The 25,929-nt window shown below is 43.7% G+C and overlaps 1 protein-coding gene across 3 annotated transcripts in view; it reads left to right on the forward strand.

The window, feature by feature from the left end:
- Positions 1–13,197: 13,197 nt before the first annotated feature.
- The window catches only part of DNMBP (dynamin binding protein), a 95,901-nt gene continuing 83,169 nt past the window's right edge, over positions 13,198–25,929 (forward strand). The window contains exon 1 of one of the 3 annotated variants that reach the window (XM_053922352.1): positions 13,198–13,324. The gene's annotated coding sequence lies outside the window, so the exon portion shown is untranslated. Of the gene's footprint in view, positions 13,325–22,200; positions 22,319–25,929 lie in introns of those variants that run through there. The other 2 variants (XM_053922351.1, XM_053922353.2) reach the window with 2 other exon arrangements.

The raw sequence follows: 25,929 nt of genomic DNA on the forward strand, positions 1-25,929 counted from the left end.
GAAAGACCAGGTCCCAGAGGACCCTTTCAACAATAGCTAGTAGTTTCTTGATAAGAAAAGGGTTTCACCCCCAAACACGTAGTCCCACTGCTACCCATTTTTGTACGTGGGCATGTTAAACAATATGTGTCTTTTAACCCATTTTCTGGGTACGTAAGTGTAATGCAAACCCTCCTGTGGAATGGCTCTGCCCCACCCCATGCCAGCAAAACACAGCGCCCTTGCTCGGTTCCCCAGGATGAACTCATGTGTTCTAAAAGTGTTAATGAGCACAGTACCTGTTACTAAAGGTTGTGAAGGGATGTCTTACATCACACACCACACAGCACACAAATTCAGAACCCCCCACTGGGCATGTTGGGGGTTCCCAAGCCCCCTGTCCCCAGAGCTTGGTAGGGGTTTTTACCACGCACCCTGTTTCAGGGCTCAGCCTCAGATAGGGCAGGATCCAGTTCCCCCCCTTGCTCTCACCTCTCCCAATGCCCCAACCCCAACCTCTGACTAACCCAGCCCTTTCTTAACATTGAGCAATTTAGCTCCTCTCAACTGTAGCCCTACCCATCAGAAAGCAGGCGCTCCACTGAGACGGCCCGCCCTCTGCGGGCAGCTGTTCAAGATTAGGATTAATACATGATTTATGTTTCTGTTACCTGAGCAATCTCTCCAACTGTGGTCAAAAGGAAAGCAGAGAGAAATGTATATTTCCCCATTTGGAAAGGGTATTTTCTCCTGAGATAATTAATCCTTTTCTACATTTTTTTCTTCCTTCCTAATTTTAATCCCATATTCCTTGGTTCCTTCCTTGTTACAAAGAAGCAGCTACCTGAGTGGGCTGTTTACAGTTCAGTGAAACTTTATGCCTAAGGTTGCCAGATACATTCAATTTTTCCAGATTGTCTGAATATCACTTGTCTGTTTTCAGATTCCCTGGTACATAGTCACTTAACAGAGCTAGTGCTTGCAAAGTATAGGCACAGTGCTTTCCCTGGCACAGCCTCATTCATTCATTCATTCATTCATTCTTCCATGGGGCACTTACTGAGTCCTTGCTCTCAATAAATGCAGAGCATACAAAGGAAAAAAGATACAGCCAGTGATCTCAGGGCACTATGGTCTATTTGGGAAGACAAATAGGTCGTTACATTCGCTGTCGTAATTGCAACGATTCAGCAAACTCTGGGCTGGGGAGGGGGGACAGGGAGCTTTTGGAAAGGCCCTACTACAGACTTGGGAAGATCAGGAAAGGCCTCTCAGAGCTGGTGAAGTCGAAGATGAGGTACAGGAGGTCAGATAAAGAGGCTGTGGCCAGGTGGAAGGAAACAGGGGAGCAGGCTTCAGCTGAGGAGACTGCAGGAGCAGAGGTCTGGAGCCTCCCAGGGCACGCGGGGCGCTCAGGGCCCTGCCAAGGAGCACAGCAGGGCAGAAGGGAGCTGAGCGAGGCACAGAATGCTGAGGCCGGTAGGCTGGCGAAGGACATTTGAACCATATTACAGAGTCTGGACTTTATCCCAAGAAGAACAAGGGGCCATTAACGGTTCTACCGAGGGGAGTGGCAGCCTCAGATTTAGAATGATCACCTTGGCTGTAGCCCGAAGGGCAGGCTGGGGCAGGGCCAGCCTGAGTCCGTGGAGAGACTGCTGAAAGCCAGGTGAGAAGGTGGCCTGAAGCCAGGAAGGACAGCTCATACGGGGAAACGCTAGGCAGCCCCCAATGTCCTGAGTGCCCTGGTTATCCAGAGAGCTTCCTGTCAGCACCTAGGGATTCCCCTCCCTCTGCAAGTCTTCCAGTCTCTCACGCAGGGGTGGGTTTTCAACCTAACCCTAAAGACTATCCTGAGTAATATTCACTCACGTTGGCTGTGATTGTGTAGGCAGAATATTACGTGAAAATACAGGCTCGGGCCGTGACCATATAAAACATTCTCACAGCACACTGAGGAAGAATGTGAACTCACAGTAGGGAGCAGGCAGGATCTGAAGGCCACAAAGAAAGGTCCTCCAGCTTCAGTTCAGCATTTTCCTGGCCATTGCCCTTTCTATTTCATAGCTAGGGTTTTATTTTAAAGAGGACAATTTTGCACAGTTGCCAGCCTAAACAGACGGTGTTTCCTAAGGGGTTAGAATACTACACTTAAGGGCATGGGTTTTGGACTCTGACAGACCTGGCTATTGATCCTAGCTCTGCTCCTTATTTGCTAAGTGACCTTGAAGAAGTAACTTACCTTCTCCGAGTCACAGTTACTCACATCTGGAAAAAAAAAAAAGGCAGTATCTACCTCCCCCCGAGTTTGTGAGGATTGAAGGTAACACTCTCCTAAATCAGAGATGAGGGGAGCCTCTGCCCCAGACCCTCCTCAGAGGACTTCGCTTGTCTGGTTGGCTGAGGATAAGGCTGACGGGGACACCAAGGACTTCGGGGTGCAAAGGGGAGTTTGGGAGTAAGGGACCTGAGGGGCTGAACCAAGCCCACCCTCCCTTTTTAAAACATCTCATGTCCTGGATGGTCCTTATTCTTTCTGGCATTTTTCCTTCTAAATTGAAGATTTCATAACATAATAATTCTTCTTATATGAATAAAAAGGAAAGAATTTCTAGTTTTCAGATAGGATGATACATAATAACTTCTGGACCTGGTTCTGCTTCCCAAAGAGGTTTCTGCTCCGATAAACTGTAACTACACTGTCTTTCCATTTTAGTGAAAAGACACTCGGCACTCAGAATGATGCCTGGCGTATATAAACTCATCATACATGTTGGCTGAGTGAATGATCTCCAGGATTATTTTCACATTTCCCCCCTTCTTCTCTCCTCTTTCACTATTTTTCTTTTATCTAATATAAATAGCTTTGAGCATCTTTTTAAAGATCATTGCAAACTGTGGTAGGCAGAATTATAAAGTGCTTCCCAATGGCCCTTGCCCAGTGTAGCCCCTTCCTTTGATGGGGGCCAACGCTGGGACTGTGATGAGATACCCCTCCCGTGACTATGCTGCAGATACAATTAAGGCCTCAAGTCAGTTGACTCTGAGTTAATCAAAAGGGAAATTATCATGGGTGGGCTTGACCTAATCAGATGAACCCTTTATAAGCGGAGAGTTTCTCTGGCGGCCCTGAAGGAAGAAAGCAGACGGCTAGGTTGTGAACTGCCTATGAAGAGGAACGGCCCCTAGAAGCCGAGAAGGGTCCCAGCTAGCAAGAAAAATGGGGACCACAGTCACGCAGCACAAGGCAATGAATTGTGCCAACAGTCAGAATCAACTCAAGCCCGCACCTGAGTGCAGCCCGTGAGAGCAGAGGGGCCAGCGAGACAGCCCTGACTCTAGACCAACAGAGAAGCTGCAAGGTAATACTTTCGTGCTGCCTTAAGCCTCCATAGTTGGGTTAATTTGTTATGCAGCAATAGAAAACTGACATATAAAGTATCCCAAATGTTGTAAATCGGGTAGGACATGAATGAATGAAACACGAGTAACCAGTGTGACCATTGTACTGCATCGCAGAGCTGCCACACTCCTATCTCAGGTGAGTGTATGTTAAAAAAGGCCACAGAGAAAAGCAAAACATAGGACTCTTTTTAAGCAGGATGACTGGTGTAGTCAACTTCACCCAGTAGGTGACAGTGATAGCATTTTCTCTCTCTAAGAGCATGGGTCTCTGACAGCGAGGAGGTCAGCCTTCGGGTAACTGTAGTATTTGCCTCCAATAATTCCCATTATTTGTACCCAATGACGTGTTATCGGGTTGTGGGCAGGCACCATTGGCACAAATACTAAAATGAGAAAATGTAAAGCCTGTGCAGAGACTAAGGCTCTTCTCTCTTTCTCAAAGGATCAAAATCAGTAAACAGTGTGTAACATCCCAACCTCTTCTATCCACCTTCAGGACACTTGGAAGGAAAAGCAGGTGCAAGGGCCCTCTTAAATAGCCAAACACAGTTCCCCACAGTTTGAAACGGTATTGTAAAAATAATAAGATGCCAGGACAATGGTCTCATGTTTTTATCTGTTGAAGATCCAGGGTGTGAATTCACAGCAGTTTGTATATTGGTTCATTTATCTAACAAATAGCCGAGTCCTATTTCTGAATCAAACACTGTGTTAAGAGCTGGGAGACAGTGGTAAACCGAGAGACAAAGTCCCTCTGTCTTTGCAGGGGGAGGGATTTAGAGAGAGGTGAAGAATAAAACAAGGCCATCAACAAATACATAAAAAGGACTGGTACCTGAGAAGCGGTACGGAGAGAGGAAAAGCCATCCTCTGCTTGAGAGAGGATGGTTCAGGAAGAGTTCTTCGAAGAGCTGAAATTGGGGCTGAGATGTAAAGGGTAAGAAAAAGGAAGGCTTGCAAAGAGTAGGAATAAAAGTTCTGGCGGAAGGAATAGCAAGCTCGACTCCCCTATGACAGGAAAGAGCCTGGCTGGTTCTAGCAGCTGCACCTCTTGGGGCTGTGTGTGTGTGTGTGTGTGTGTGTGTGAAGCTTCCTGATTTATGATCTAACATGCCAGAAGCCTAACCCAGCATAGGTCCAAGAATCAGGATAACATCCAGACCTCATGGAGTCTCGCCTTCAGTGAGCCAATGAGATTCACTTTTTCCATGGCCACAGAAAATGCCCCTAACCCGACCAGCCACTTCAAAACCAAGGATTGAGAAAGTGGGGCAGCATGGCCTGGGACAAAGCTGCCATCCGAATGGGAGAAGTCAAAGTTCAGGTGTCTGGAGCATCACCTTCACACATGTGGTACTGTGATTTGTCTAATACACACGCTCCCAACACACACCCCGCACTGACAGTCCATCACGCTCACCTCCCGCCTGGAAGATGACTTCATTTCTGCTTTAACACTAACTCCATTCTGGCTTATAAACCCTGGGTAAACATTCCCCCTGGGCAAATGCCTAAACAAACATCAATTCTCCGCCTCCTTCCAAAAGTTAGGATCCGCTATTTATAGGCTTTTTCCTCCTCTCACTTTCCCTAATTCCTTCCGTCCACACTTAATGTTCCTCCCTGTGCCCCTTCCCCTCAGGATCTTTCCTTCTCTTACCTTCATTCCCTTCAATCCCCACCTGCTCCGTGCACCTCGTACCCTCCCTCCCATCGAGGCCCTGTTACCTGTGGATTGAAGCATCACCTAGAAGCAGGGGACCTTGACTCATGACTGGAGAGATGTCCAGCAGGGGAGAACCCCTCAGGGGTAGTGCTTGTCTCTGTGGACACAGTGCTTCCTATTGCACAGTCCCGGCAGGAGGCAAGTAAAATCATCGCTTGGATGCAAGTCTGCTCTCCAGGGGGAGGAAGGAAGGGCCTCCTTGACCTCCTTTTACATCATCCCATGAGAGGCCTTTGGAAGGAAGGGTTCATCCTGGCCATGGCATCCCAGGAGTTCCGTGAGCTTCCTTAATCCTTTTTGGAATCAGATAAAGTCTAAATAAACTAGGAAATAAAAGGATCACAATTTTATTCTTTCTGTTTGTATATCCAAATAAAGCATTGTACACACGCTGTCGTTTAGAGCAGACTTATTTTAGACTGATAAAACATTTTAATGGAGGGTGCTATGCACTGAATGTTTGTGTACCCCCAAATTTATACGTGGAGGCCCTAGTGTGATGATATTTGGAGGTGGAGCCTTTGGGAGGTAATGAGGTAACGGCGGTGGGGGAGCCCCCATGATGGCATTAATGTCCTTATCAGAAGAAGACAGCTCCCCCTCCCTCTATCAGGTGAGTCTGCAAGGAAGACAAGGTCCTCTGCAGGCCTCACCAGAACCTTACTGCGCTGGCGTCCTGATCTCAGACTTCCCAGTTCCAAAGGTGTGAAAAATAAGTGTTTGTTGTTTAAGCTGCCTTATGGCATTTGTGATGGCAGCTGGAGCAGACTGAGGCAGAGGATTAGATATACGGTCCACTAACTTTGTGTTTTGAATTTTCTGATTTTCTATTAAGGACAGTTGGAAAAATACAATCCGTATCTGCTATCAGCATCAATTCATAAATACTCTAAGGCTAAAAATTAGGGAAGATGTAGTCTCAAAACAAGCCTTGTAGATTGAGTTAGTTTTCTCATTTTGCTGGGAACAGTAAATATTTCCTCTCAGACTGGCATTTGTGAACCAGTAGTTCAAAAATGGTACCTGTAGTGACTCAAATAAATAAAAATGCCGAAGAAGGGTTTCACACCCAAGCTGGGTCTAGGTGCCCCAGTTAGTGGTCCAGAATCTTTTTCCATTTCTGGATTTCATTGTCTCTGGTGGCGACGTCGGTCCCACACAGGCTGTCCCCATGAGGGGACTAGATGACCAACGGCATTTCTACCATGTATTCTACCAGTCTAGCAACAAACTATTGATTCTTAGGCCAGAATCCATAGCACAAGTTGGGGTATGTGCCTGTCCCTAAAACGATCGTATTGACTGTGATTGGTCGGTCTGGGGTCATATGCCCCCTCCTGGAAGGCAGAAAGACTGAGAGTAGAGGAGAGTTGATTCCCACTTTTCCATAAAAGAAAACACTCCTACTAAATAAAGGAGAATGGATGGTCATGGACAAAACCAACAAAAGGACATTACAATTTTATTAAAATTCTACTGTGACTCTTAACTCAAGCAGACTCAACCATTCAACATTTATGAGGTCCACCTATGTTCCAGGCACGTAGCTAGGCAATAGGGCTACAAAGATAAATTCACTCGTGCCTGAGAGGTAGACAACTTTTTACCATAGTGTGTGAAGCATTGAGATCAGCCCTGTCACAGGTCAAAGAATCACAATCCACATTATCAGTCAGTTCCCTGCTTTGCTTGGCTAATGTAGACCTGACTTAGTACAGCAGGAAACTGACAATTCATTTCTGTGAAATACTATACACTAATTTTAAACAGGTAATTATCATATGGGGATGGGGGTGGGTAAACCATGAACTTGACTGCAGTTCAACACGAGACAGCAGTGTGGCCTGGCTGCTTCAGGAGGTAACGAATTCCCAGACTGTGCTAGAGAAGCATAGCATCTCATCCAAACAGCAGTCCCGCCAGGCCCCACAAGGAGGCCGCCTCCCTCTGGCGTGAGCTATAGAGCTCCTGACACATGTTCAAGGACATTGAAGGTCACAATGTGTAAGAAAAGCCGTGAGTATAAATACCATATAGTCTTTCAGAACTCAGAAGCTTCCTTATAGGGTTCTTCCACTTTTAGGAAAAGAGCAAACCAAGAATCGGCTTTCCTCTTGTTGACTGGGGTCTATTCCTAAATGGAATCAAATGGCCTTTGTTGTCTTCTTTGAGGAGTTGGCCTTGCCCTGGCACAAGCTCACTAGGCAGATGCCCTCCTTCCAAGAGAACATGAGATTTTTCCTTCCCTTTTTTTCCTCCATCCAACCTGACTCCTCTCCTTTCTGTCCCAGTACATTCTGGCACCATTTGATGAATAGTTAATAGTATTTCCAAGTGATGGCTCTTCCCTGACATCTTAGAATGCCAGATGTTATGCCTTCTATATTCTATCATTAAGTTGTTGAAACATCTCTTTAAAAATGAAAACAAGAATATATTCCTTTATCTGCATTCCTTTCTCTTCTAGAGGTAGACCCTGGCTATTCCAGGATTAACAGCTAGCTGGCTTGTTTGTGCCATGAGCAAGGCCAGCTTAAATTTATTTTAGCAGTTTGTTTCTCTCAACATCTTGCCATTGCTAACAGCAGCTGATGGCCGTGATGTGATACATTCCAGAAGGAGGCTGGGGGAGTTGGCTTTGATTTGGGGCCAAGCCATACCAAACTGTTAGTCAGTGATATTGTCCATGATAACAGTTTTGGAGACTTTAGGTATAGTATGTACTGACAGACTGAATTTAGGTTCAGGTAGGAGATCAAAGAAATAGTTTTGATCAACTAGGTTAAACAATATGCACAGGAATCAAACCAACTGTGTGTTAGTTCATTGAGGATTATATGGAGGGGGGAATCCACCTTTCCCCCTACCCCTGACCTTTTTCATTTTAATATTATGCGTGTGGATATTATCACTATTGCTCACGAAGCAGTTTAGACACACTTATCTCTCTTGATATTTTTCATTTCAGTCCCTTCAAATGAAGATATTTTACAAAGCATCCGTGCATTGACTTAAAGTGAAATCAAACTCCTTATCATGGCCCACCAGGCCTAGGATGATCTTCACCTGTTTGCTTTCCAATTTCATCTTACAATACTTGCTCTCTTGCTAACACTGGCTTCTTTTCTGTTTCTGAAACTTACCGAGTTGTTTTCCATTTTATGGTTTTGCATCTTCAGTTTCTCCTACCTGAAAGGCACTTCCTCAGCTGATTCTTTCTCATCACTGAGATCTTGAGTAAATGTTATATCCCCAGAGAATTCCGTGAATATATCACCACTATATTCAAAGAAAGCTCTCGCCCCTTACTTTGGCCCTAAGCAGGTCAGATCCTCATCTAAACCACGGAACACAGAAAATGTTTTGAATGATAACTTCCACTTTCTCAGTTCTCTCAAGGACTGTATATAACCTGTACCATTCTCCTTGTGTAGGAGAGAAGTTAATTCATTACACACAATGGGTACCCAGGGCATTAGGGTTTAATTCTCTACCAGGTAATCTATCATACCATCTGGTTTACTTTCTTCACAGTGCTTACCAAGCACTGTAATTACCTAACTTATGATTTGTTTATTTATTTATTGTCTGTCCCCCGCTAGAATGTGAGCTGCATGAGGGCAGGGAGCTTGTTGCCTTTGTCAGGTTGATACCCAAACCCCTGCAAAACACGGCTGCATCGCAAAGGTACAGTAAAGCTTTGTTGATGAGTGAAAAAACATTGTTTTGCCTTTGATGATTTGCCTTAGGGCAGTGATTCTTAAACCTGCTCACTGATGAACCCACCTCCAAAGATTCGGATTCGATAACCAGATCATTCTGAAATGGACTCTGTTAGACAAAAGAAAGAAAGTTCAGTTTAGGTTGGGTGTATGTTAAGACATCCAAAGTTGTTTTGCTTTTTAAAGCAAAATGCTTGATTATTATTTCATTTTGACTTCATATGGCATACTTTACTCTTTGCCCAAAACACATTAGAGAACTACATCCCCAGAACACAAACAAAATTGTGGTTAGCTGGCTTCAAAAATAAAGGCAATAGACTTGCAATGTTAATTACTTACTATTTAGGGAAGAAAAGTCAGTCACTGTTTTATAGGCAAATGAAGCATTTTCTAACAATTTTGTGAAAACCCAGAACACTGATATTTTCCTAGCAATTTTTCTGCCCACAATGTGCACGTGCATCAAAAAGTAAAGGATGGCCCTTTGTCAAGTGAGGACACAGTGAGAAGGTGGCCGTCTGTGCAGCAGGGAGTGGGCTCTCAGCAGACACCGAATCTGCTGGGCCTTGATCTTGGACTTCCTGGCCCCCAGAACTCTCCTGCACAGACCCACAGACTCTGCACCTCTACCTCACCCCATTCCTTAGTCATTCATGTAGTTTAAATATATCAGCAGTCTGGTAGAAGGCCAGAGCTTGCTTTTTTAAAATATCAAGATATAAGAAAACTTGTTTCTCTTAAAATATCTGTGATTTAGAGCAATTTGGTAAATTATACCTTTGTAAGCAGTACTGAAACATTTATATACTCTCCGTACCTGATCCCTCCAGAATTTGGAAACTCTTAATTACCGAGTATTATTATTTTCATAGCACATGGTTATTTGCATAAATTCAATAAGAACCTGTACTTTTATAACAATTGGCAATTGGCAAGTGGTTTTATTAACCAAGAGTTTGGAATGTCATGTCTGAGAGACATACATGAAATTGAAGATGACCAGAAAGCTTTCGTTAAGGAATTAAGATCGCCTTGGGAGCAAATAAAAGAGCCTTGGAAAAAGAGCCTAGTACCTTGCTCACGTGTTTCACAGCAGTCCTTTCAGGTAAGAAGCAAAGGTTGCTGTCCTGGGAGCTGGCAAAGAAACAACCTGAAGATTTTGGGGGCCCTCAGAACCTGAGGAATTCACCCAAACCTATAGGTACTACGGACAAAGGAACGGAAAGTCTGTGGCCTGGCTTCTTAGCCTTGAAAGGCTAAAGTTCAGTCTGAAGATTCCTTATGAAATATTTCAGCAAAGCAGATGTTTTAAAAAGCCTTTATGATCAATTGCTAGTCTTGTTGTATTTATGCAAATGATCAGGCCAAATTCATTGAAACCAGACTTGTGTAATAAATTAGTCTTAATTTGTCTGTCTTTGATGAAAATGGGGGTAATTTTAGAGAGAGAGATTGTGTTCATTAGAAACTATGATACACAGACATGGATATTAGATTCTAGATCAGCTAATTGTCTTTAAAGTTTTCTTTTTCACCTGTAAACTGGACTGGATCCTGGATTTTTCTAGTTTTATTACACATTTGGCTCCAATCCTCTGAACTAATGTTTCATTTTTCTCCCATCCTTTGTCTTAGAATTATTGGAAACTAAAACTGTTTTATTTTTCCCGAGTCTTGCAATTATAAACTGATGCTAAATGACCCAATATAAACTTCAGAAAAAATCACCACAACAGCTCATGGCTAATCTCAGTGACTGACGCAGTGTAAGCAATACAGAGAATTGCCCTGAACACCCACCCGATGACACATCAGAGACGTTCAAACCGACACCCCCAGAATCTATCAAATTGTCACTGCCTGCCCTCATTCCGGTGGCAGCGGCTTTGAGCCCCACACCTGTAGAAATCTTATTGACTCCCGTTTATGGAAATCTTATCTTCCAGACTCAGGAAGCGGTTTCCAATTTGCTCTGGTCATTAAGCTTTGTTTTTCTTTTCTTTTCCCAGACACGCTTCTTATTAAATACCTGATTGCTGATTTACACAATGTAAGCTTCACTTTGGGAACCCATCTACATCACAGCTTCCTGAAATGAGACTGAATAATTTAATTGCACTGACTTATTCTCAGGACTGGATGATTGAATCAATAAATATGGGGCAATCTACCAATTTAGCTACTGGAAGTGAAACTGTTTTTTAAAAAAGATGTTATTTATTTACTTTCAGAGAGAGGGGAAGGGAGGGAGAAAGAGAAGGAGAGAAACATTAATTGGTTGCCTCTCACATGCCCCCCACTGGGAACCTGGCCTGCAACCCAGGCCTGTGCCCTGACTGGAATCGGACCAGTGACATTTTGATTCACAGGCTGGCACTCAATCCACTGAGCCACACCAGCCAGACTAAACTTTTGTTTAAAGTTTCAAAGGCAGGACTGAAAGAGACCAAACTTTTGCCACCACGAAGCTGCCTTTTGGGATACTGATTTTAACCTGTTTATTAAGAAACAAAAGACTCAGGAAGAACCTTTGACCCTCCCCACTTTCTTGCCCAAGAGATTCAGACAGAAAAACCTACTTTAGGAAGGGAGCCTTCGTCTAATCACCTTAAGAATCTTTACCCTAGCATTAGTCAGGAGACTCCAAGTCAGCTAGCTAGATACCCCTTGCACCCATTGTTTTTGAGTAGCTTGCCGAGAATATCTCTGTCAGCCCTGGCAGGGTGCCTCAGATGGTTGGACAGTCGGCCCATAAACCAAAAGGTTGCATCCCTGGTTGGGGCACATATGAGAGGCAGCTGATTGATGTTTCTCTCTCACATCATTATTTCTCTCTCTCTCTCCCTTCCTCTCTATCAAAAGTCAATAAACACATCCTTGGGTGAGGACTTAAAAAAAAAGAATATTCCCACCACATATATTCCACTCTTCTTGAACCAACTATGGGTCGCCCACTCTCGCTTCTGAAACCTAATCCCTCATCCACCCCCTTTTTCCTTTGTCCAAAATTGTTATATACCCAAAGTTGCCTCAGTGTCTTTGGACTTTTCATGCTTATGTGAATTCCCCCATGTGCATGTAGTAAAAATTTGATTTTCTTCTGTTGTTGTTTTTTTTTATAGCAAAGGAGGAAAACAGTATCACGGTTCCTCAAATAACAAAATATAAACTTACCATGGGATCTGGCCACGTCTTTTCTGGATGTACACACAACTGAGAGCAGAGATTCAAACCTATCTGTACACCCATGTTCATAGCAGCACTTTTCAGGGTAGCCAAAAGGTGGAAGCATATGTTGTGTGGGAAACATCCATCCACCGATGGATAGATAAAATGTGGTATAAACATATAATGGAATCTTACTCCAACTTAACAAGAAGGGACATTCGGACACATACTACAATGTGGATGAACATGGAGGCCATTGTGCCAAGTGAAATAAGCCAATCACAACAAGCATGATTCCACTTATATATGGAGTACCTGACACGTTGCCAGGAGAGAGAAATGAGGAGTTAGTGTCTGAGGAATACTGTTTCCTTTTGGGGAGATGAAAACGTTCCGGAGGGGGCTGGTGCTGATGGTTGTATAACAGTGTGAAAGTACGGAATGCCACAGAACCACACACTAACCATGGTTAAGATGATACATTTTATGGTACGTATGTTTAATCACTTTTTTTTTAAGGAAAAGGAGAAACGATATCCCCGTGAAATTTTTAAATAGAGGTTTATCCCTGTTACGCTCACACAGTGATACATTGCTTGAATTCGGGAGAAGCTCCTATGCAGATCTCTTTAGAAACTTAAGGCACAGAAATCCAAGCAAGCGTCACTTCGTGGCCATTAATACCCGGGGGAATTCACCAACGGGTTCACGGCGTTCCTCAGCCCTGCCCAGTGCTTGCATTCTGTTTATTCTTTGCCTGTAAATTCCCGACGAGGTCCAGACTGTCCTCAGGGCAACACCGGACAGACAGACGCGAACGCCCAGCGTTGCGCGAGGCGGTGAAGGAAGCTGCCCGGGGCAGCGTGGAGGACAGGCCCCCCAGGCGCGAGCTGAACCGGCCCCCCGAGCGGAATGCTGGCCGTTTTCTCGGTCGGGGGGTGGTGCGGACGAGGGCGCCGCAGGGGCGGAGAGGAACTAGCCATCAGCGGCAGCCGCCCGCAGGCCCGACGCCCCTGCGGCGTCCGGGCGGTGCAGCCCCGGTGCCTCAGTTTCCCCGAGTGAAGGTCCTCGGAGCACCGCCCCCTCTGACGTCGCGGGGTGGGCGGGGCTGGGAGGTGGGCGCCGAGACGAAGTGCGGCGCCTCCGGCCGCGCGGGGCGGAAGCCTGGGCGGGGGGCGGGAGGCGGGGCGGCCGCGCTGAGTCACTTTGGGTTGACCCGCCCGCCGCTGCCGCGGGGTGGTGGTGACAGCGGCACGGGACCGGCGGCCGCAACTGTCCGCCGCGCCGCCGCGCCGAGGGACCGCCAGGCGGCGGAGAGCAGGTCTGGGGCCGGGCGGGGCTGGGCGGGGAGCCCGGATTGTCGTCGGGGGGCTGCGGGCGTAGGGGACCCGCGCCCCGAGGGACGCGCCGTGCGGCGGGGCCTGCGCCGCCCCTTCCCCGCGGCGGCCGCTTCGCCGCGGAGAGCACCCAGAGGGCGGTGGGGCGCCGGGCCCGCCTCGGTGCCCACGGCCGGGTCGGGTCCTGCGAGGTCCCGGGGCGTTGGAGGGGCTGGGTGGCTCGCAGTCAGAGGGATGCGGACGTGGGCTTTTTAAGTGGTGTCAAGCAAGCCCCGTGCTCTTTTCACTGCACCGCCCTGCCACTCCGGCAAGGAGGCGGAATTTGAGACCTGGGAAAGAATTCTGCCTTAGCCCAGCCTCCTTACTTTACAGATGGAGACGTTCTTCTGGCGTGCTCAGAGTCACATCCAGTCGGTGCACGAGTTAATGAATCTGTGTCAGGGAGGCTGGGAGGGATGATTTCCAAAGCCAGACTAAGACCTGTTTGGCTAGAGATGCTAGTTTGATTATGGTGGAGTTTTGCAGTTACCCGCAGACACCTACCTGCATTCCTGCCCCAGGTACTGATGTCCACGAGGCATCAGTTTCTCAAAGCGCATAACTCTAAAAGGGTGAGGATGCTGGCAGTTGAAGGAAGAAATATGGGGGTTGCAAACAGGCCCGGTCTGCTGCAAACTACACGCTGTGGAGATGCTTGGGGTATAGAGTTCAATTTTAAATGCAAGAGAAACCTCCCTCACTTTAAACGCAATCTCATGAGTCTGAACTGTCTCATTTGCATGCTAATGAAAGACACAAAGTTAATCTGTAATATTAGGAATTTGCCTTTAGGTCTGTTGTGCAGTAATAAGAACATTATGTATTGAAACTTTCTTTTCATAATTAGTGATTCTGTGTTTTGTGGCAAACCATTGGCAGCACTAATATTTAGGGTCTGAGTGTAGTTTAGCTCCAACTGTCTGTGTAGCTGAGTTACAGGGGGAGAGTAGGCCTGGTTAACCCATAGCTGTATTTTGCAAGACTGAACTACCTGTCAGCACACAGGTGTGGTTTCTCAGAGTTAGGGCTGCATTTATTACTCTCAACATGAATAGACTCCAGATGGTGAGCAAGTTAGTTTATCCCCTAGTACCCATTTTTCTCTAAATTATTGAGTTAAAGGATCTCCAAGGCCTCTTTCTATCTCTAATGTTCCCTGGTTTTATGTGTTAATTTGAAACATATGTCACTCTTTGTGACAACACAAAGTTTTAAGAAAACAGGTTTGAAGAAAGTCTGCCTGATGCATAGAGAATCTTGAAATTCATTGTTATTCTCAACCCTCCCGGATACTTTATCAGTGAGGGGCTAACATGAGTGAAAAGTGATTTTTCAATGGACAGATCTTCAGTGTTAAATTCACTTAAATTCAGAGGCTGGAATGGAGTGCTTCGTGTAGGGCAGAGAATAGCTAAAAGCTGACTTGGGAATAGGGCCTGTGCAGTGCACAGGTATCTTCTGCAAAAAGACCAGAACATTCTGCCTCCGAAAATGTGATAAGATGTCTTTTCAACAGTGTTCATATTGTGTGTATTTTCAGCTGAGATATAATAATAATCTGTAGAGACAAACTGTCCAAATATGCACGTTATTTATTTTGTCTTGCAGCCCCAAAGCAGAGCCGTCCCCACCTGGTGTTTCTTCTTTTCTGCCTCCTTTCTGCAGAGTGTCCCCCTTACGTTCAGGGACCCTTGTCACATTCCTTTCACCCACGTGGCAATGTTCATAGCCTCCTTCAAGCACTGATCGAACTGATGTTACTTTATCTCCACTAAAAGAATGAAAGTCGTAATTCTTGAGTCTCCATTTAAGATCTCCTGAAAACTAAGGATGGTTACTCATTTTTTGAACATAGTGCAAGACTCCATGAGGCTCTGGTTCTGAAGGTCAAGTAGACAGTGTTCAGGTTTTTTATCTTCCCTGAGCTTGGAGGCTACAATCTAAAAAGCCTCCAGGGCCAATAAAAGTCATTTATCTCTGCCTCAGAGGGAAGTCTTTTCTGCAGGATGCATGGTGAGTTCTTCAGGTTCCTCCCAGTCACTTTATCGGTATTGGGCTAAAATAAGCTAAAAGTGATTTTTCAAATTACAGATACTTGAGTGTTAAATTTATATGGAGACCTTTTTTTTAATGATAAAGAATACAATTAAAATTGAATGCAAGTGGAGGCTTGCATACCTATTGCCAAGTATAAGGCTTGAATAATTTTTTAGGTTTCTTATTTTGTCATTTCATGAAGTCGGTTAATGTATACCCTACAACATAGGATTATTTACAAGATTATCTGCTCTGAACTTTTCAAGTGTGCTTGGTCTTCAGCTAAAGCTGAATACTTACAAAAAGTTTCATATCGATTAATATTAAATAGTTTATTATACCTAGCTCAGGAAGACATCTGAATAGGCTAATTTTGAAAATTGGATGACTTGGTCTTAGTGGTCAGGAGTTAATTAGGAGGTACCAGTCTCTCTCCTGGAAAGGCAAAATGGTTTAAAGTTGCAGCCATAAAATCAGGTCACAGAACAGCTCTGTAATGGCAGAGACATGGAACAAACCAAAATGTTAACTTTTGGTTGGGTGCTTTATCCTCGACGGTGCAGCTCAGCCATAGGAGGTAAAATAGACCTAGACCAGTGGAAGTGTGTTATTTCATGTTTAGGTGTGTAGGGTTCTCTAACATGAAGGATGTGACCACCAAGAACCAAGGCAGCGCAGTGGAGCAAACAGGGCATTGTGCTAGGAGTCCGAAGTTTGAAGGCTTGGGTTTTGCTCCTGACTTGTTCATTCATTCACCAAACATTCACTGAGCACTAGTCTGTGGATAGGGCTGTGAATGAAACAGACAAAGCCCTGCCCTCCTGTAATAGACATTCGGTGGAGTGGAGGCAGACTGTCAATAACTCTGTGAGCAGATGCACAGTCATATAATGCTAAGTGCTGTGGAGAACTTTGAGGAGTTGTAAGTGGGAAGGGGCGCGTATGTGGGTGTGGGTGTGGATGTATGTATGGAGCAGGGATACTTTTTATACAAAGAGGCCAGAGAAGACCTGTACTAAGATCACGCTTGACCTACAACATGAAGGTAACAAGGGAGCAAGCAGGGGGCAGAAGGATGAACAAGTTCCAGGCCTGGCTGTAGGGGCATGTTTGGCATGTGTGAGGGATGGTGAGATAGTGGTGGCCAGGCAGTGCCAATGTGGGCAAGGGGTAAGTGACAGCAGATGGGAGGCGAGGGAGTGGGAAGGGGCACATCATTGTAGGCCATTGTGAGGACTCTGGCCTTTACGCTGAGTGAGGGGGAAGCAAGCCATTCCAGGGTTTTGAACAGAGCAGCTCATGATGACTTAGGTTTGAACGGGATCGCTGCAGCTGCTGGGCAAGAATAGACAGAAGCAGGTCAAGGGACTTCCCTTTTATATTAGCTGTGTGACCCTAACCCATAGTCCAGAATTTTATGACTCTAAGTAGTCTGGAATATTTCCATGGGGAGGCTGAGGATTGCATGTGAAGAGTTCTACAGGCAAAGAGCTTCAGGTGGCCTGAAAATGTGTCGCTGGCATGCCTCTAGCTGAGTCACTCCAAACGGAGAGGTAACCAGGCCTTTTCAGTCAGTTTGTCAGGTCAAGAGAACGAAAACACTGTTTCTGGAATATTCTCTGCTGATCCCTTCAGTACTCTGCTTATCCCTGAATTTTCCCTTCCTGCCTGAAAAAGGATGAAAAGCTGTTACTCATCAACTGAGCTGGCAACCAAAGTAGTTTTGTTGTTAGGACAGTTGGAAACTTTGGGGACGGAAACCTAATTTTGTATTTATCATAGGTCATTTGAATTATCCTTTCTTAACATGCAGGGAGTCCAAGAGATTTCTTTTGTTTTAATTCCCTTATCCCCTTTCTGCTCACTTTATGCCTCATAGGTACTCCTTCTAATGCATTTACTGTATTTCTCTGTCTATAGGATCTTACAAAGTGGGGATGTTTGTTTTCTATGTGTGTACTTATTTTACTTTATAATGTTTTATTTCATTTTGCTTTTTTTCCTAGGTACTGTTTTTAAGATCCGTCCCTGTTTCTACATGTACATCTAATTCATTGTTTCTGAATGCTGCATTATACTCCATGCTGTGTGTACACAGTGATTTCTTATATGCTCTCCTTGTGATAGACACTCAGGTTGTCCCTCCTCCCTAACACTGTAAATGTGCTGCAACGAGCATCCTTATAAAGCTGTACACTCTATCTGTGGGATATATACGTAGAAGGGACTTGCTGGGTTATAGGCTCGCATATACAGAATTTGAGTAAATCGTGCCAGATTCCTCTCCACAACGGTTGCACCAGTCTCTCTCCTGCCAAAAGTGCTCAAGGTTCCTTGTCCCTCCTTCTGTCTCACCACCGCTCAGCTTTATCCAGTTCTTCACCTTTTCTAATTTCATAGATGCAGGGTGATATCTTGTTCTTCTAGTTTGTATTTCTTTGATGACTAACGATTTTCAACATCTCTTATACATATAGCTTCTGATTTGTATCTTTGCCCATTTTCTATTGGATTTGCTGTCTGCGTTGTTGCCGTTGACTTGTGGAAGTAATTTTGTAACTATATTACAAAATCACTCCTTGTCACATTTGGACTTTGCAGCTGTCTTCTCATTGAGCACCTATTAATTTTGTTTTTGTTGTCTTTCGATCCAGAAAAATCCTTAATTTTAATGTAATCAAATAGGTAAATTCTTTGACTATTTTATGCTTGTTGACCTTTGTTTGAGAGTCCCTCCCAACCCCTAGGTTACAGCTACATCTTTAATCCGTCTCGAGCCCACGTTGCATGCGGTGTTAGGTAGTGGTGCAGCCCTATTATTCTTCATTTAATGAGCCATTTTTTTCCAGTGACATCTCCAAAGATACCCATGTTTTCCTCCAATGAACTGTGGTACCCTCTTTCTCAGACATGGTTTCCATGTGTACACTGGTCTGTCTCTAGGGCTCTGTTCTGTTTCACTGATCTTTCAGTTCTTGCTTTTTTCAATTGCTCTGTTTATTACAGTGATTTTGTAATATGTCCTCATGAGGAGCACAGCAGGTGCCCTATCTCTGGCTTTCATTTTGAAGTTCACTTAGCTCTCCTGGAATACATGATTTTTTTTATATGATGATTTTTCCATTTAAAATTTGGAATAAGTCTATCAAGTTCCTCTAAAATTACATTTTGGAAGAATTTTTATTGAGATTATATTGAATTTATAAATAATCTGGGAGAGGCTTGACATCTTTTTGGTATTAACTCATTTCCTCCAAAAGCATGTAATGTGTCTCTTCATTTATTTCAGTTCAAATTTTTAAAACAACTTTTATTTGGAAAAGATGTAAAACTAACAGAAGAGTTCTAAGATTAGTACAAAGAGCTTCTGTATATTCCTCACTTAGTTTCACCAATGTTAGCATTTTGCCATATTTGCTTTATTACTCCCTCTCTGTTTCTACACGTTTTTTTCTTGACCCTTTTGAGTTAATTGTAGACATTATGCTCCTTTATCCCTAAATATTTCATCAGCTCATTTTAAAGTTTTTTTATTAGAACTTTAAAAATTTCTCCATAAAGGTTTAGGAGGGTATTCTTGGTTAAATTAATTTCTAAATGCTTCATAGTTTTGTTGCTGTTTTGAATCATGTCTCAAAGGCTGCATGCCAAGATCCTAAGCCTATGCCAAGGTTAAGTTTCAAGCAAAAGAAGATTAATAAGTCTCCAGTATTTCTGAACCCTACATATATAAATTTATGGTAAACATCTCATGATTCCAATATAAGTTTATTTTACCATTAGATTAACTTTTTCCTCCCGCTGTTAAGAGCCAGACTTTAAATAGCTGGTCTGAAGAATGAGAGAGGCCCATATGCAGCATCATAACTGTATATTGTTGGCATGATTATAAATATAAGATATGCAGGATTATAGTTTTCTTACTCTGTGGATCAGCCTCTAATCTGGGAATGAATCTAACCTAAGTGTATCTCGCAAAATACTGACTAGTTCAGCAGGTAGTTCTTCATCAGTCATAACCGTTAGGGTGCCGGGCAGTTGATTCTCATGGCCGTTTCTTTTGACCGTCTCTCAAGCATCTCTATGTGGTTGGGTTGCTTTTTCCTAATTGTAAAAATTATACCTTTTTCATTGTAGAAAATTGGCAAAATATGGAGAAGCAAATCTTTCATCTTGCCTTTTAGCACCAACCCCTGTTAAAATGCTGTTTTTCCCCCCTCCCTCACTCTCCCTTCCCCCCCCCCCCGGCCCCCTCATCTTTTTTTATGGGGGGGGGCATGTTTGTGGAGGAGGAGAATGTACTTAAAATTGAGCTGCATAATTTGTATCACCCCTCCTTTTTCAGGGCTGAGCCATCAACTCTTATTTGTCTTGCTCTGAGTGATCCTCTGGGAAAAGAAAGCAATAAGAAAGATACGATTAATTTATAGAAGTTGGGTAATAGCTTGCTAATTACTTGGCAGTTCCCAACAGGCTATGCCTGAGGGAGCCACTGTGCACGACAGCCTGGCCTCATTGTCGCAATATGGAGCAGTCATAGCACAAATGCCAACAAACCACGAGCTGGCTTAAGGGAGGAGAAGGGGAGGGGAGATCCATTTGCTGTTACTTTGCTTCAGTTTGGTTACTACCTTCCTTTTTAGACCACATTTGCTTTCATCTTTCAGAAAATAAAGAATATGGAAAAAATAGTTAATGTATTTTCTTTTTGACTCCGAACTAAACCCAACACAGTTGTCTTGTTTGCCTGATCACCTTTTGCTAGTGTGGTGAGTGGTGAGGGAGAGTAGTGATAGACAGCAGTGGAATGCAGAAGTTAACATTTCCATCAGTTGGTAGATTCAGTATCCAATTGCCCTCCCCTCCTCACTCCCCACCCCTTCACCGTGTTCTGTTTTGTTCATTTTGCAGGAACACCTGTCACTTTCTAAAACGCAGTTGCCTGCCTTACCCTTCCCTCAAGGAGGAAGTTCTTCCAGGGCAGGAATCTTTGTTTTGTTCCCCAATAGACCCTAAGCATCATGAGCTGTGCGTGGCACATAGTGTGCCCTCAACAAATGGATCCATCAAACAAATCAATCCTTAAAGAGGCAGCACTATGATACAGAGAAGGGAGCTCTGAAGGGAGGGGCGAGGAAAGAGTTCTCCTAGCCTCCTTGAAATACCTGGGTTCAAGAAGCTAATAGAAGCCTCATTTCCACATTGACATTGTAAGTGTGACTGTCAGCCCAGCCACAGGGCTCATTTCTCTCCATCTGTTTCAGCCGCTCCTGTGGAGTCATGGTTTCTGAAAGTGGTGTGCAGCGAGCCTCTGTTGCTGACAAGCACATGATGGGAGCAGGGCCGGGTAATAATCAGTGCTGACATTCTAGCCGTGGGTTCTGGGCCCAGCACACACGGCATTGTTTTTATGAGGTGATTCTCTTGGGATAAACGATGTGCCCCATCAGCAGAAAAAGTTGCAATGGATGTGCCGAGTTGTGCTGAACTCCCCAGCCTCAGGCCCCATGTCCTCCCCCTTTCTAGTTTATTCTTTCCCCCCAGTCCCAGCAATGCAGAAACATTTTGGCTTTTCTGTCATTTCTGGATCTGGTTCAGGATTTCATGATGAACAGTTACGCTGTGTGTACGCAGTCACTGCATTAGAAAGCAAGGCCTCAGATCATATTAATAGTACTGTTTAAGGTGCTAAAAAATACGGTTGCCACAGATACACCATAATGCTATCCGGTTTAGACCATTGCCGGACTACTTTCATTTCCTACTCTATGGCTGGACACTTGTTACTCACCTTCCACTTCCCCCGGCAAATCTTAAACTCTGTTGCCTGGGCCTCAAGTCTGAGCCTGATCTACCATATGTACTAATTTCCTTCCCTGCCCCCACTTTTTACTCTAATCAAACGGATCTCTTTTTGTTTCCTACAACAATAAGGATAGCAATAAGTATTTATGAATTAAAATTATGAGTATTTCTTTCCATTTTACTGGGTTTCATTAAATAATGAATAAAGAATAATATAAATATCCATGTAACTGACACAGAATTTAAGATCTGTAAAGCTGAGTTGGTTTTTGTATTCCACCCCTCTTTGTCCTTTTGTAGACCCTCTGGTTCTAATGACTTAAAAAAAAAAGATTCCCTGTTATTTACATATGACAACAATACTGTGATTGTCACCTAAAAAAAGGAGCAGTAATTCCTTAATATAGTCAGAATGTAGTTGATGTTCAAAATTTTCCTATTTGTTGCAGTTTTTAAAAGCAATTTGTTTGAATTGGGATCCAAGAAACAGACACACATTGCATTTAGCTAAAGTGTTTGTTTCTTAAGCAGCTTTTAATTGATAAGTTCCCTTTTCTTCCTTTTTAATTTGAATATTTTGATTACGGTTTACTTGTCGAAGAAACTGGCCTTTTGTTTCCCACATTCTGGAATTTCTTAAATGGCTTTGGACACAACTTTATTGACCTTTGGTGAGTTAACTCACCCGTACATCTGTTGGTCACTACGGGAGGTTCCAAGTCGTTCCGCTGCTATAAATAGAAAGGATGGACTGACCCTGCAGAGCTTGGCCTGGCTCAGAGGTCTTTGCTGAGGAGTTTTCCAAAATGTTCCAGGTGTCAGGGAATGACATTATCAACAGCAGACCATCTCCGTTTCAAAACAGTTTGCCTCCGAAGGAATTTTATAACTTCTATTTGGCAAGGCATTTTCATGTTCCCTTGCGTTAGGGGGAAGAGTTGAGAAGTCAGTGAGTCGTCTGGCTTTCTTCCTTTAGACAGCGCTTGTTGCGTTTGTTGCTTTAAGGATTGCTGGGCTCAGTGCCAGAACCTCCTTGGGATATTATTGTCTTACAGTTCAGATCTGCTTATCAGGAAACAGAATCCCTGGAGGGTCAGGTAAGTGGAGAATGAGTTTACATTAAAACTAGACTTTTTTTAGTGGCTGGTGGGGTCCTGTGTTCTTGAGCAGCTAGCAGACTGTGGAGCGTAATACTAATACATATATTTTTCAGACTCATAGTTTTGATTACCTGTTCTTTTTGCTGCCACTATCTAGATGTTGTTCAGTCATCGTAATATCTGGACCACTGTAGACATGCGGAAAAAACCAAATTTTTATCTATTTTTTAGTCTTGCAAAAAAGCAATTTTTTTTTCTTTTTTCTTTTTTACTCTTGCTGCCGTCTCCTGCTAGTCAACTGTGATAGTTCTGCAGGGTAGTGAGTCAGTATTAAGGTGAAAAGAATAAAAATTGTTGAGGTGTGAACCCGTGTTTGCATTTGCTTACATGAGGGTTGTAAGAATAAAGCATTTCAGTGTCAGTATTTTCATCCAGTTCTAAAGCCGGATGGTCAGTAAGCCAAGGCTAGAAATCTAATGCACAATGAGGAAGACTTTTAGTAACCTTATTACGACCCTCCTTCTACTTTTATTATGAGGCTAATTGGTTATTTTCAGTAAAACATTTGCTTTAATTAAAGACACTGATAACAGTAAATTGATGGAAATAGTGTTAAATTGTACAGTATGTCCATTCTTGTATTCTGTCGGTGGGAGTCAGGATTGGTCAATCTTCTCTTCTGGTGACTCCAAATGCTTACAAGTTAAAATATAATTATTGTTCACAACAAAAGTATTAACCAGAGGTGATTTGCTGGCTTATCGATTATTATTCTTGGCAGTGATCGGTTAACAATAAAAATAGGCACTTCATATTCACACCCAATCCCATGTAGCAGCGACAGGCGCTCTAGAGAAGTGTGTGAAGAGCAGGCTGTAGGTGCGGTCCGGCTGTGCTGTAAGCTGTGCCTTGCGGAGCACTGCCAGTATTTTTGGTGAGGCTACAGCTTAGGGCAGATGGTAGGTGGAGGGTGTTCAGGGATGAGGTAGGGGCCAGGTCATGATGAGCTTTGTATGATCTGCGAAGGAGTTTTAGTTGTACTTTCCTACAAGTAATGGATGGGAAGCCCCGTGGAACTTCAAGCAGTAGAGAGCTATGAGCTTCTTATTTAAATGGTTGGAACATTTGCTGTTGGAACAGAAGGAGATGAGACTGGTAGGTAGCCACTGAGGAAGTTATCACAGTTGTCCTGAAGAAAAGATAGCGGGAATTCCTGGTAGAACACCGGCAGCCTCAAATTTGTACATTTCAAGCCCCCCCAAAACAATTTTTAAAAAGTCAGTGCATTTGAAGGATTTAACAGTAGTGCCGATGGTTTTCCTAGAAATACAGGATAATTTTTTAAGAAGAGCAAATCAATTAATTTCATATCCCTCTTCCATCCCTGGGAGGCACTTGGCAAAGGTTTCCTTGGACCCATGTGCAGGGATCTCATTTGCAAACTGCTGCCAAGTCCCTGTGAGTCTGTTGTGAATACACAGCTCATTTAGAGCTGAGAGCTGAGGGGGATGTCAATTGCTTTGTCCTTGTGTCCAGTAACCACAGAATCATTCCTCCCCCTTCCTCTCAAGAAGACAATAGCAGTTTTGAACAGTAAGCCGGGACCCAGAGGTTGCTGCCTCATCTGCATTTGTGTTACAGTCAGTCTGGGTGACGAAGACAGTCCCCCCCCACCCTCCATTATCAGACCTTTCTCCTAACCAACATTTACTGAGCGCTTACTGTTTGCCAGGAACTGTATTAAATGCTTCACTGACATTATCAAATTGAATCCTCATAACTGTCTATGAAGTAAATTACTGTTGTCTTCTTCAGTTTACAGATGAGGAAACTAAGGTTCAGAAGGGTTTAAGTAACCTGCCCAAGGCCACATAGCTTGAGAAAAGGCAGAGCCAGCAACTTTAGAGTCTGAGCTCTTAACTGTTACATAGTTATTACTTAGTACATTTTAATAGCAAATATGATTTCTCTTTTCTAAATTTGCCCTTTTACATAGCCCTGCCCGGTGAAAGCCCATGCAATCCCACACTGTATGACCTACCCCCACTCCCAGCTCAAAGCAGTATGAAACACAAGTGTGGAACATTTTTAAAACATGAAGTGCAGGAAAACTTCACATGGGGAAGGGTAGAACAGGAGAGCTGTTTAGATTTCTGGCTTTTTTTCAAGGCAGAATATTCATGTCTGCCTTTACTGTGTTGCTTGGAGTATAGCAATGTCTGAAATAGGGAAACTCATTTTTTCAAATTGCTACAATTCACATAGCATAAAATTCACCCTTTGAAAGAGTATGATTGAGTGAGGCTTTTTTTTCTTAGTTTACTCACAAACTTGTGCAACCATTACCGCTTCTAGTTGAATCTAGAACCTTCGCATCACCCTCAAAGGAAACCCATACTCATTAACAGTCATTCCCCATTTCTCCCTGCTGAGACACTCACTTTCAAACCTCTTGTGTGCCAAGACGCAACCCAAAGCTATGAAAAACATTTTGAGAACATCCACAGTCCCCCTCTCTTTAGTTCGGGGAATAACAATAACAGAATTTGTGTATATAGTTTACTGTGTGCAAGGTACTGGTCAAAGTACTTCACTCATATTGACTCATTTAAATTTCACTGTGACCCTATGAGGCAGGTTCTGTTATGAAGCCTTTTTTACAGATGAGGAAATTATGGCACCGATAAGATAAGTAAGTTGCCTCAAATCACTTAACTTTAAAAAAGGATGGAGTTAGCACGTATGTGTGCCAACTGACAAGCAGAGAGAAAATAGATTGAGGGCCAACACCCTGTAGTGACTGGGAGACAGTATCCAGTAGTGTAGCCCACGTCTCATTGGAGTAGTATGGAGAGAGGAAGAAAGAGCGTTGAAAGAAATAATGACCAAAATGTCCCCAAATGTGATGAAAAACGTCAGCCCACAGATCCCAAAAAGTTAGTGAGCCTCCAACAGGCTAGAAATATGAAGAAAACTGCACCAGAGCACCTTGTAGACACCTGCTGGAAGCCAAAGAGAAGTGGGGAGACGTCGGTCAAAGGGTACAAACTTTCAGTTATAGGATGAGTAAGTTCTGGGGTTCTGGCGTACGGCATGGTGACTATACTTAACATATGATAACAGTTCTCTTAGCTAAGAAAATAGAGAATAGATCTTAAATGTTCTTGCCACCCAAAAAATTGTAATTATGTGAGGTCATGGACATGGTAACTAACCTTACTGTGGTCATCATTTCACAGTACAGAAGTGTAGTGAGCCCTCACCTTGTACACCTTGAACTGCACAGTGCCGTATGCCCAATATAGGGAAAAAAAGAGATGCAACTTTAAAGGCATAGATATGTTGAAAATCAAAAAAATAGAAAAAGATATACCATGTAAACAGTAAGCAAAAAAGCTGGTAGGCCAGAAAAAGTAGACTTCACGGTAAGGAGCATGAGCAGAAATGAAGAGGAACATTTTCTTATGACAAGAGGGTTAATTCATCAGGAATTATATAAAAATTCTGGCCCTGGCTGGTGTGGCTCGGTGGGTTGAGTGCCACCCTGCGTACCGGAAGGTCGCTGGTTTGATTCCTGGTCACACACGTGCTGGGTTGCAGGCCAGCCC

This window comes from Desmodus rotundus, chromosome 4 (genome assembly GCF_022682495.2).
Source record: "Desmodus rotundus isolate HL8 chromosome 4, HLdesRot8A.1, whole genome shotgun sequence".
Classification (NCBI taxonomy): Eukaryota; Metazoa; Chordata; class Mammalia; order Chiroptera; family Phyllostomidae; genus Desmodus; species Desmodus rotundus.